This window comes from Alexandromys fortis, unplaced genomic scaffold, assembly GCF_014885135.2.
Source record: "Alexandromys fortis isolate MF-2015 unplaced genomic scaffold, M_Fortis_MF-2015_v1.1 scaffold_16, whole genome shotgun sequence".
NCBI classification, from domain to species: Eukaryota; Metazoa; Chordata; class Mammalia; order Rodentia; family Cricetidae; genus Alexandromys; species Alexandromys fortis.
Genome location: NW_026067893.1, coordinates 3,478,189 through 3,490,457, shown reverse-complemented (window position 1 = coordinate 3,490,457; position 12,269 = coordinate 3,478,189).

Below are 12,269 nucleotides of genomic sequence, written 5' to 3'. Positions count from 1 at the left end.
TCTAGAAATTCAAAAACTAGATGCTCAAATAAAGAATTTTGTGGGTGGGATGAGAAAAGGACAAACACCCCTAAAATCGAAGGCTGTCAGTGCTAACTTTGGTGAGAACCTCACAGCCGAACCTCACCATGTGCTAGGGCCTGGCCTGTATTAAGTCACCTGCCTCTGAGGCAGACAGACATAGGGGAATATTTAGGACCCCGAGATTCCCATTTGCTTTGGTCTATGCACATTCCTCTTGTGGGCTTCGCAGCCTAGTTGTCCACCTGCACCTACTATGCACAGACATCCCTCTCTAAACAAGGTCCCTAGCAACCTGGAGCCCCCTCTATTCTGAATCTGCACCAGGCTACAGGTACCATCTCCTATCCATAATATGAATATCCCCTCCCTCATAACAATCAAATTTAGTTTCTGTTCATGGTGTGTTACCAATGTATTAAGGCATGAGACAAGGAAGGCAGAACTGGCTGTGTAGGCAGTGGTTCAAGTGTAACCTCTAGGACCACTTGGATAACTACTCACCGCCTTATGCCTACGCGAAACTGGGTGTGCATGTGATTCAAATCAGATACATCATGGGAAGGGATACGTCCAGCGGAATAATGATTATGTAACATAATCCATCAGTCAAGACAGAGAGCCACCCAAACTAAGCTTCTTAGTGGCCTGCTCCTCGTCCTTGTACCCATGAGAGGCAGTTCCTGGAAGCGTTCCGCTCTCTCAAACACCTCACATATGTGGCCTGCTGCCAATCTTGACGGGTGTCTCTCTTTGGTCTGCTCTACCGCTTCGACTATCTTGTTTCTTTTGAAAACCTGTGTGATCCCTTATTTTCAATTCTTTAGGTGAGAGGTCAAGAACCTGGAGATGTGCAACCTGGTTGCCGACTGCCGGAAGCGCGTGTGGCGCTGTATGGGTTTGCTAGGGCAGGGAGCCAGCAGCCAGGGCCTCGTGTAGACACAATGCAGAGGGAAGGAATACGGATTCAGCTCTCTGATGAACACGGTGAAACCACGCTGGACACGCTCCTGTTTTGAAGTCTTCTGTCAGAACCAAAGGTCAGGAGAGGGTCACCAGGGACACACTCAGAGTGACCCACTCAGGGTAGCCACAGTTATCTTTTAATAATGAAAAGTGGCCTTGGCCATAGCGGTTGCTTACTTCAGCAGTTTAAGGAACACATCTGGGGATCATCGCTGTTTCAGCCAAATTCTGTCTACGGCTTTCATAACTGACTCGAACGAATCGTGAGTCTGTAGGACAGGGCAGGCCCTCGTCTCTGTCTTTGTCGCTGACCAAGGAAGATAACTGTAGAGGACGTCTTCTCTCTTAAGTCTCGCCAGAACGTGCAAGCCTTCACTGCCCGCCCAGAGAGCCAACTGTTTACACTGATAATTCCTTGAAAGCTCTTAAAGTGCCGCGTCTCATTGCATCCCAAGACTTTCTTCCTCCGCTCTCAATTAGGGGATTGCTACTTGAAAAATGAGCGTGTTTTTATTGCAAGAGGAATTATAATAAATCTTATAAATTTAAACTAGGAATCAAAGCCCCACAGAGTTGGGAGGAAATCAAAGGATTGTAAAATCTCTCTCATTCATTTTCCCCCCGGGTAGCCTGCCTCTTGTCAGGCGCTGCCTACACTCGCGGCGCCGTAACGGGCTGAACTCCGCAGACGTGCAGATGAAACATTGCGTTGCGCATTGCTAATGATGCGTGCAGAATGCCAATGCTTACAAATATTTAATGTGTTGTAGGGGGAAGATCTTTATTAGATAGCTCGGAGTTTATCACCTTCCAGGATGAACATCTTAGAAAGTTGTATCCAATTGAAGAAATAATTTTTCAAAACTCCCAATTAAGGCGAGATAAGGAACTTCCAGAATTCAACATGAAGGAGATTAGAATGCCTCACAGAAATGAGGACCGATTCCTCGTCACAGTGGGAAGCCTGCATACTTTCTTTTACTCATTCCTAGAAATAAATGAGAATTCCTTCAGAGAACAATGGTCATTATCAATTCTATCCCAAGAAGTAATTACCATACTAAATATTCTTATGGCATGGAGCATGGCATCGTGGTTTTGCGAATGTTTTACTTCAACCTCAGCAAAAAAAGATGAAACTGTTCTCTTACTGGAAATGCCAAGTTAAGTAGTTCCTTAAAAACCACAGAAAAGCTTTTTGTGTAAGTGCACGGAGGAGGGTGGGGCAGCACTGTGAACTTCTAGGGAATACTGACAATGACCAAGCCTGTTTCTTTAGACTCTAGAATACTGCTTGTCCTGCGGTAAGTCCTTCCCGCCAAAGGAGAGCGAAGAGAAGGCTGTCGTCTTAAAATGAGCCACTGCACACGAGTGCCCAGCAATAGGTTTTATTTCTGTAATCACAGAGCCCAGTTTCATTTCCTATCCTGTCTGTAGGCAGCTGTGGGCTGTCCCGTGAGTCCATGCACATCACAGTCAAGGGTATATGCACAGTTAAAGCAGTTTAAAAAGTTGAAACTAACAAAATGAAGAAAATAAACAAAATATTGAGGACACGTGGAATGATTTACCAATTGAAATTAACACGTAATAGAATTTAAGAAGAGTTACTGTTCATTCAAGCAATGACGGTTCCTGCTTAAAATTTATGTTATTATTTCATTCTCCGATTCAAAGATATGTCACTTAAACCACATATTCCAACTGTACTTAGTCATGTATGCTTATAACCACAGCATTTAGGAGACAGTGTCAAGAGGACCTCTCCAGCTTTGAGGACAGCATGGTTCATGTAGTGACTGATTTCCAATGTAGAAAGATTCTCTCTCAAAAATCTATCCCCTAAAAGCATAAAATGAAGAAGAGAATCATAACTCAAAATATGGAAATTTTCTTATATAGTCTGTCTGCACTCATCTCTAATCAACAAGACCTTTTGCTGTCTTTATTCACCTCAAGAGAAGTTTGTTAACCATGACAGTAAGAAGCAGTGTGGAGATTCCACTCACAGAGGTCTGGAAACCCGCTGAATCCTTCATTGACCATGTAGCAGGGCCTTTCATTGCCTTCAAATGTCAGACGACAGAAGGAGTAATGGGGCATCTTCACGTTCTGCGTTATCATGACTTTGCGTAGCTGGAGAGTTGGTTCAGTAGTCACGGTCCTGTTCACTACCAAGTCTGGTTCCTAACACCCGTGCCAGATGGCTTAGAAGTACCTATAATTCCAGGTCCAGAATATGTGGTTCATGGCTTTGTCCTCCTTTGTTACCATATATAAAAATGATGTAATGATTGTGTGTGTGTGTGTGTGTGTGTGTGTGTGTGAGAGAGAGAGAGAGAGAGAGAGAGAGAGAGAGAGAGAGAGACTCCAAGTTGGAAAGGAAGGCTTACTTCATATATATGTTAGGTTTTGAATTAAAATTAATTTAATTAAGGTGTATAAGTGTTGCAAATGTGTGTACCAATTGAACGCCAGGTACCAGTGAAGAGCAGAAAAGGGTGTCGGATCCCTCATGACTGGCAGGACATCTGTGAACTGTCGTGATGCTGCAGGAAATCAAAGCCAAGCTCTGTGGACAAAAATCTCAGCTGCTGAGATACCTACTCAGCCCCATACCATGTCATCAAAAGCAGTAAGATGTAAATGGTTGTTTTTCAGTTCATCTTCACCTCAGCCCTGATGGCCCGGAAGAAATACCAGACTGATAACACCAGACATTAACTTAGACTTGGTGGTTGAAGAAATTCCTGAGCACAAATCTCCACAAAATGAGGGAAGAGTACAAGAGATGATCTGGAGACTATATCACAATGGTAGACTTAAAGTGCCTGACCACATGACCAAAGTCACGAGACTGAGTTTATCTCAACCACAGTAAATAGGCAGCAATGGGACCCCACAATGACACAAGTCATTGTACCCCTGCTGGTGTTTGTCTCCTGTAAGGAGAGAGAGAAGGAATCTGCAGGCGTGAAGAGGAGCTGTATGTCTCTTAACCACCGCGCCATCTCTCCAGCCCCAAGATCCTTGAAGCCCTTTGTCTGGTCACAAAGACCTGCTAAGTAGGCCTCTTTTAGAAGCCACAGACAGCTTCTAGTTTTTAAGGTGATATCAAGCTATGGAATTGCTTTTTGCCCCCCACTAAATGGAGGTACCCCCGAGTTATGCTGCCTCGGGCTTTCCCCACCTGGTATAATGCTGGCTTCACTTCTAAATGCCCACTGACTGGCAGTTAGTCCCATAGCTGTACTGTGTTGCCCAAGGCCAAATGAGAGCGAATGACCCCGCTTTAATCCCTCCCTGGATGCTGGCCAAGGCATGAGCATCTCATCCATTCCAATTCCAGTGACTTACATAAGGAAGCACTTTCTGAGACTCATTAGGGAGAAAGAACCTTGTGCACGCTGGAGCACGTGCAGAGGAAAGGCTGTGCTCTTTCCCCTCCCCCCACAGTTTGCCATAAACGAGCTCCTGAGTTAGCAAATTGTTATTTATTTAATTGTATATTTTTAAAAGTTCAAGTCATCCATTTGTGTATAGTTTTTATTTTTGCACATAGTGGAGGTGTGGATGCAGATGTGTGTTTGGTGTGTGTGTGTGTGTGTGCGTGTGTCTGTGCAATGTGTGCAGAGGCAAAAGGAAGGCATCTGGGACAATGTGTGCAGAGCCCAGAGGAAGGCCTCCAAGGGCACTCTTTCACTACACTCTACCTTATTTCTTTGAGGCAGACTCTCCCCTTGTGTTGCAATATATATATATATATATATATATATATATATATATTTGATAAAATTCTCATTTTGGGAGTTCCAAAAATGGCACAGCAGTTCAGAGCACGCACTGCTCTTTCAGAGGACTGGAGTTCGGTTTCCAGCACCCACCTCAGGAGGCTCACATGTGCCCGTCGCTCCAGCTCTAGGGTGTCTATGCTTTCTGAAAGTCTCTGCGTGACCTGTGCCATACACATGTAACCACGTACAAATTCGCACATGTACATGTCAGTAGGTATCTTATCATCTCAGGCGTTCAGAGCATCTCTTCTGAGGGCCAGATCATACTTCTGCATCCTGCCCTGAGACGAGCCCTTGCATGATTCTCTAGGAAACCCTTCACCGCATACAGTTGGAGAAGGATTGGTTTTGGTCACCTGGTTGTGTATATGTAAGACATTTCAGTCATGTTAATGAGTGGCCAGCGTGTTTTTCCAGCCCCATTGCTCTGCATCCCAGACCATGTGGCATCTTTCTCCCAGGCCTTTGACCACACCTGTGACCATGGGGTACACTGGAAGAAACCGAGAACCACACATGCACAGCTGCCTGTCTTCAGGGACGTCCGATGGATGTCAAGAGAACCCACTAGTAAGCAGTGACCATGAAGTTAGGAAAAAATGCTTCCTGAGTTTTAATTTATGTTTCTCTTTCAGGCAACGAAAGAAGTATGGAGTACGAAGATGCTGTCGAGCCCGGCAGCAGCTGTGACCACAGGACTCAGTGGCAAATGTGGAAGACACTTGCAAGTGATGTAATTTATCCATGGCACATTGATTGAGTGTCCCGTCCTTCAGCCTAGCATGGAAGAGGATTTCAGAGAACAATGCAAGGTGATGTCTTTTCCAGGGCTCCTCTTAGGGCAGAATACAGACATATGATCTGGTACTTGGAAGAGACACCCTGGACAATTTATGTGCCCAGGATTCAGAACTGGCTTATTCATGACTTCTCAGGGAAGCCATGCATTTAAAGAGTCAATTACTGCAACCGGTGATAAAAAGCTGCTGCCAGCAGAAAACGTCATTTGATAAAAGCCTTGAAAAGAAGTCTTTGCCCACACCCTGGGCGATACGTTTACAACAGCACATGCACAAGCGATCTCCTTGTTTTCAGAGTTGTGTCCTGGCTACAGAAACATCTGGGAACAGCAGCACTTTGGTTGGCATTGACAGAGTTGGTGGCAAGCATGAGTCCGTCGTGGCGACAGCTGAGGGAAGGCAGCCTTGCAGTCAGCCCCGTCTGCAGAGGCCAGCGTGAGCACACAAGATGGCTCTTTTATGTGCGACTTCAGGAATGAGCATGGTGACTCAGCACACTCTAGGGGTGTCTCCTTCAAAGTCTGGATGGAAGGAAATGAACGGCTGGTGAAGACACACTAGATGATAATTCTCCCTGGGCAGGTTAGAAAAGTCCACCCGCAAACTCTGCAGATGTGGGAGACGAGGAGCTAGATGGCGTGTGCTTGCTTTCAAGGCCGTTAGTCAGAGTGGGGAAGATACCTCTTGATGGAATAGCACTATGTCCATGGCATGTCGGAGTGTGCTTGAAATGTGCCTTCCTGGTAATGAATGAGCTGTTTGTGCACCTGAAATATGTAAATATTAAGTACACATGTTTAATAAAGCAAGCTGGCTATAAACTCAAGTGGATCAAGGCCAGAGTTCATGTCTGAGCTCGTCTTTTTGTTGATGAATTACATAGATGGGTAATTTTATAAATATCATAGCCATGCCGGCTTTCTAATAAAGTATGTAATGTATATATTAAGTCCTCAGTGCACACACACAGACACAGAAATTCATTTGATAAATATGCAAGTAGTAAGGTATGCAATACATATATTATAATACAGACAGCAAGTCCTCAGTGCGCGCGCGCACACACACACACACTCCCTCTAGATTATTTATTATCAGAGATAGTTATGTTGAGTGGGATGTAACCTATAGCATAATGGCTAAAATAAATCAGTTCTGTCATTGCCTGAGGAGTCTCAGCCAATCCACAGACCAGATCAGAAGCCTAAGTCTCCGTGTTACAGATCAAGAAACAGATGGACGCCTGTAGCACAGGTTGGCGTGTGTTCCTAAAGGAACCAGGAGAGGGCTGCGTCTTTTCCCTTTGGAAACTGTGGCGTAGAAGCAATTTGACTTCTGGAAAGAAATCATGACCGAGTGTTAATGGCTGATTAGTGCATGTTCAGTGTAGACAAGGGGAGGTAACATTTATTGTGGACATAGGTTGTGGGTAGAGACCAGATCTTATTTTTATGAATCCTATTGTGTAGTCCGTAAAGTGATGTACACGGTACTACACACAAGTCAGTGTTAAATTGTAGAACTAAATTTAGTATTCATCTGCAAGCTTTGTATTTTTTTTAAATGAAACATGTCCATATTTAACAGCTAACTACAAGAACCTATAAACTTAGAAATGCCTTGGCTCCAAACACGAGGACACATTTTTATTTTCCAAATCGGCTAAAACACTCTGACTGAATAGACACCCAATCGCAGGCCAGGAGAAACATCCAAGCTCTCTCCATCCCTCCCCTAAATCAATCTCACATTTAAAAATATGTAGAATATTAAAAAGGCAGATTATGCCTTTCCTAAATTCAATTAAGTAGTAATCGGGAAGGTTGAAGCCTTCAGGAGTAGAGATAATGAATGGTACAGGGCAAAGTCTCTCGCTCAGCCTCCAGGCAGTCCCTGCTAAATAAGAGGCTTTCATTCAACTTGGTAATGGGAAACATCCATCACCCTCGTCTCCGAGGCCAGCCCTAACTCTTCCTCAAGTGAAGACATTATTAAACGCTTAAAGAAAACTGAAGTCACAGAAAGACATTTCCCGGGCTCATGATAATGTAGATTAATCAATGGAGACGATTTGTACATTATCTTCGGAATGTGACTACAGAGCGGCCTTAAACATTCCAAGTCCTCAGAGCCTACTTAAAAATAGTACTCATAGCACTGACTCCGAGCTCTTTATTAAATGGCCCTGCAGGCACACGGGATTGGCCCGTATGTAGGTTATTTTATGTGCCCGTCGACAAGGAGGTGCATAGTAAATACATGTGACTGAGAAGACAAGGGAATATTCAAACAAAAGCTATCAAAGGGCACCACATGATGCCTGTCCCATCAGTCTAATCTGTGGTATTTGTAACCTACTGCACACATGTGGTTTATATTTTATTTTTTTTTTTATTTGGTTTTTCGAGACAGGGTTTCTCTGTGGTTTTGGAGCCTGTCTTGGAACTAGCTCTTGTAGACCAGGCTGGTCTCGAACTCACAGAGATCCGCCTGCCTTATATTTTAAACTGTGTAGGGACTGAAGAGGCAGCTCAGTGGTTAAAACACTTGCTTTTCTTGCAGAGGACTCAAGCTGTTCCCAGGCCCCATGCCGGGTGGCTCACAACCACCTGGGGCTCCGTTTCAGGAGTTCTCATGCCCTCTTCTGACTTCATGAAGCACTCTTACACACATGGCACACCCAGGGACACACACGTATGTAAATAAAAATAAAATTTCAAAAGATAACCATGGATACTATGAATGCAGATTAATGAAAACTCTACAGTTGCTGTTAGCTCTCTCAGGCTGTCCAAGTGTCCAGAAGTGAGTTAATACTGGACTATACAAGGTGTCTGGTGGATAGATAAAAGCCAGCCTTTAGGGTCTTGTGAAACTGGTTCCCATCTGCCAAAAGGAATCATTTCCCTTACCTGGAGGAAGGATCATGTGTGGATCCTATCAGCATATCAAAGCCACGCTGGCCTCCAGGCCCTTCTGCATCCCAAGTCCCCTTTGTCCACCTCCAAGTCTCCACTCTGGCGTCCTGGCGTCTCCCCTCTGCAGTCAGGTGTCCCTTCACCCAGATACACGCTTGTTGTTCCCTTTATAAAGGCACGGTTTTCACCCTGCCCAGTCACTATCCCCCCCACCTCTCCCCTCTCTTGCTCCGTCCCACTTACTCTCTTGTATTCTCACTCCCTCTCTAGTCTCTGTCTCCAGCCGGCTCTGTCTCCACCGTTCTTCCTCTCTGCCCCAGCTCTGGCCACATCTAGTCTGCAGACCATGTCCAGTCTTTTCTTTCTATGCTTTGGATCCTTCCAGATTCCTCTGGCTGTTCCCTCTCTGGTATCTACAACAAAAACCTTAGTCTTGTATCTTGGCTGTCCTGGATCTCACTCTGTAGATCAGGCTGGCCACAAACTTACAGAGATCTCCCTGCCTCTGCTTTCTAAGTGCTGGGATTAAAGGTGTGTGCCACCATACCCAACTATTCTATTTCTTTTTTAAAGGACTTTCTCTATCCTTTTTCTTTTCTCTCCCAAGACTACTTATATCTTTTAACACACTATAAACCATTTACATCTGAATCTGTCTTTATTGTATATCTGTAATTATTTTCTGATCAGGGGAGGTTTTAATTTACTAAATGATATGGCTAAGATTAAAGCTGGGCTATGGTGGCTGCTCCACTCCATTCCTTAGATTTCTGGACACTTGTTTCCCAGGTGGCAGCACTATTTTGATATATTCTGGAAACTTTGGGATGTAAGACAGAACCAGAGAAAGTAGGTCATTGTTCACTGAGGGAGCCTTGTCCCTGCTGTCTGTCCTTCTGGTTTGCCATGAGGTGAACGTGGTGGTATTTTAAACTCTCACCATTATTTCTGCCCATTGAACGGAGTCAGGAAAGGAGAAATCGAGTTATCTGAAACTGTGAATCCATATAAGTCTTTCCTTCCTACAGCTGTTTATGTCTTGTGTTTTCCTCACAGCTGTAAGATAGGAATCAGCACAGGGTGGGGGAGGCTGCTCTGTGGGTAAAGCACTTGCTGCATACACAGGCGGCCTGAGTTCAGATCCCCAGAACCATGTAAAGCTAAACACAGCAGCCCACACCTGCGATTCCAGCTGTTGCTCTGTGGTGAGATGGGTAACAGAGAGAGGAGATCCCAGGGCCTCACACTCTACTGGTCTGCAGCAAGAGACCCCTGTCTCCCAGGGCCTCACACTCTTCTGGTCTGCAGCAAGAGACCCCTGTCTCCCAGGGCCTCACACTCTTCTGGTCTGCAGCAAGAGACCCCTGTCTCCCAGTGCCTCACACTCATCTGGTCTGCAGCAAGAGACCCCTGTCTCCCAGAGGTTCACAATGCTCTAGTCTGCAGTGAGAGACTGTCTCAAATGAGGTGGAGCAAGACCAACAACTAAAGTTGTCCCTCTGACGCCCACACATCTCTGTGGCACGCAAGAGCACACATGTGTGTGCACACATGTGAAGGCTGGTAAATCAGAGGGCATATTGTTTCTTTTTGTTCACCGATATGAAAACATGCTTTCTGACAGGTGGGTGTGTGAGCCTTTAGCTGCACTGCTAAAGGAACTAGTTTTCAGTGCCAATAAATCAGCTGAGGCAGCAACGTGAAGTCATTTCATGGACATGGACCAGCATGTATTGTTATAACTTAATGGAACAAAGTGTCAAGAAAATGTAGGTCAGCCTGGTGAGCCTTGGCAGGTGACAGGACGTTTCTGTGCTCACAGGATGTGCCTTGCTCTCTAGACCCTCACCTCTTGAGTTCCTCAGCTCAAATGCAAAACCTCAGCAAAGAGATACATCAAACCATTTGTAGGTTGACATTCAAATGTTTTAACTTGCTTCACTTGGCTCCCAGAATTCTTTCCTGGAGATCACATGACATTATCAGGCTGCGGTGAAGGGCAGGAAAGCTTTGAGACGCAGAAAGAATATAAACATCTCCGAGAGGCAGCCATATTTTTATATAACACCTCCTGGAAGGACATACTTCTATTATTCCTTCCAAGATTACAGCCAGACATAGTGGCTCCCGAATATAACCTCAGCATTCAGGGGCTGAGGCAGAAGGATTGCTTTGAGTTCAAGATCAGCTAGGGATATGCAGCAAAATTTTGATACTTAAATTTTGAAGTCAAGGCATTTTTGAAATATAATAGGGTAGATTAATCCTACAGCATTAATCCAGCATTTATAATCAAATGACTTTTAGCAGCTGTTGCTCCTTTCTCTGTAGTCAAACAATTCAAAGTCAATACAATAACATACAGTATCCAGAATCTCTGTGTATTTTCCATCTTTATGTGACTTTTTTTACTCTATTTCTTTTATATTTTTAATTTTTTTGGTTTTTTGAGACAGGGTTTCTCTCTGTATCTTTGATTGTCCTGGATTTCACTGTAGACCAGGCTTGCTTTGAACTCACAGAGATCTGCCTGCCTCTGCCTCCCAAGATTAAAGGTGTGTGCCACCACACCTGACTTACTCTATTTCCATTTTTTTTATTTCTCCATTCTTTCTTTTCACTCCCACACAAATGTATATTTTTAAACACACTGTAAACTATTTGGAGGTTGTTTTTTTTTTTGTCTGAAACTATGATTACTGTATATCTCTATCTTTTTCTGAGTACATGGAGCCTAGCTTCATTGCAGAGGTACTGACGAGAGCCATGTTTATTGTCACAACTCTGTGGAGTTTCAAGGTCCCTGCCACCACCAAGAACCCTGCTGCCAACTATTCACAAACACCATTTAAGTGGTTGGTGGCAGAGCCTCTTAAAAGAGCTGCAAGGTTGCACTGAGTTGGTAAGTCTCTCTTAAAGGAGTTGCACATCTCTAGCAAACAGAGCCCAACAAAGACAACGTTGCTACCAAGAAGACATGCTTGACTCTGTTCTTTTCTACCTAGAATCCCCTGCCCCTTAAAAAAAAAATAAAGACCCTTTTTAGGCTTTATGTGGAATTTTTGCCAAATGTTAAGGCACCATTATGTAAACAGAGGCTGCTCTTTCATTTTCTAGGCAACAAGACCTGAATAATCACTCAGAAACTTTATTAGTTGCAACACTGTTTTGCTAATAGCTTAGGCGTATTCCTAGCTAGCTCTTACATCTTAAGTTAACCCATTTCTACTAATCTGTGTATTGTCACTAGGCTGTGGCTTACTGGTGCTGGCAAACTCCTTTGGCAGCTGCATAGCGTCTCTCTGAGTCCACCTTCTTTCCCCCACTATCTCTGCTTGGATTTCCCACCTTGCTATATTTTGAGGCTTCTTTATTAACCAATGGTAATAAAAAACATATTTACAGAACACAGAGGGGAATCCTGCATCAGAAATTCTATGATTTTATGGGCTAGATGATTCTCACCAATGATTTTGTGGCTTGCCCATGGAAATTATTTTTAACTTTAATATTCTGGGACCCTGTGGTCATCTCTATACTCCATCTAAACTGAGCCGGTCTGTCCTGTCTGTCTGTCCTGTCTCTATGGGTACTGGAACATTCTAGACTTTGGACGCAGCAAACCTAGGCCCTATCAACTTTAATTTTCCAGTTTCTGGACCTTGTAACTGCTTGTTTTTAGACATCACTTTGCTCATCTTTACACAGAAACGCGATTTCTCAGGCAGTTACCAAGTCCTCATGCTAATCCCTGCATATGCACCGCATGG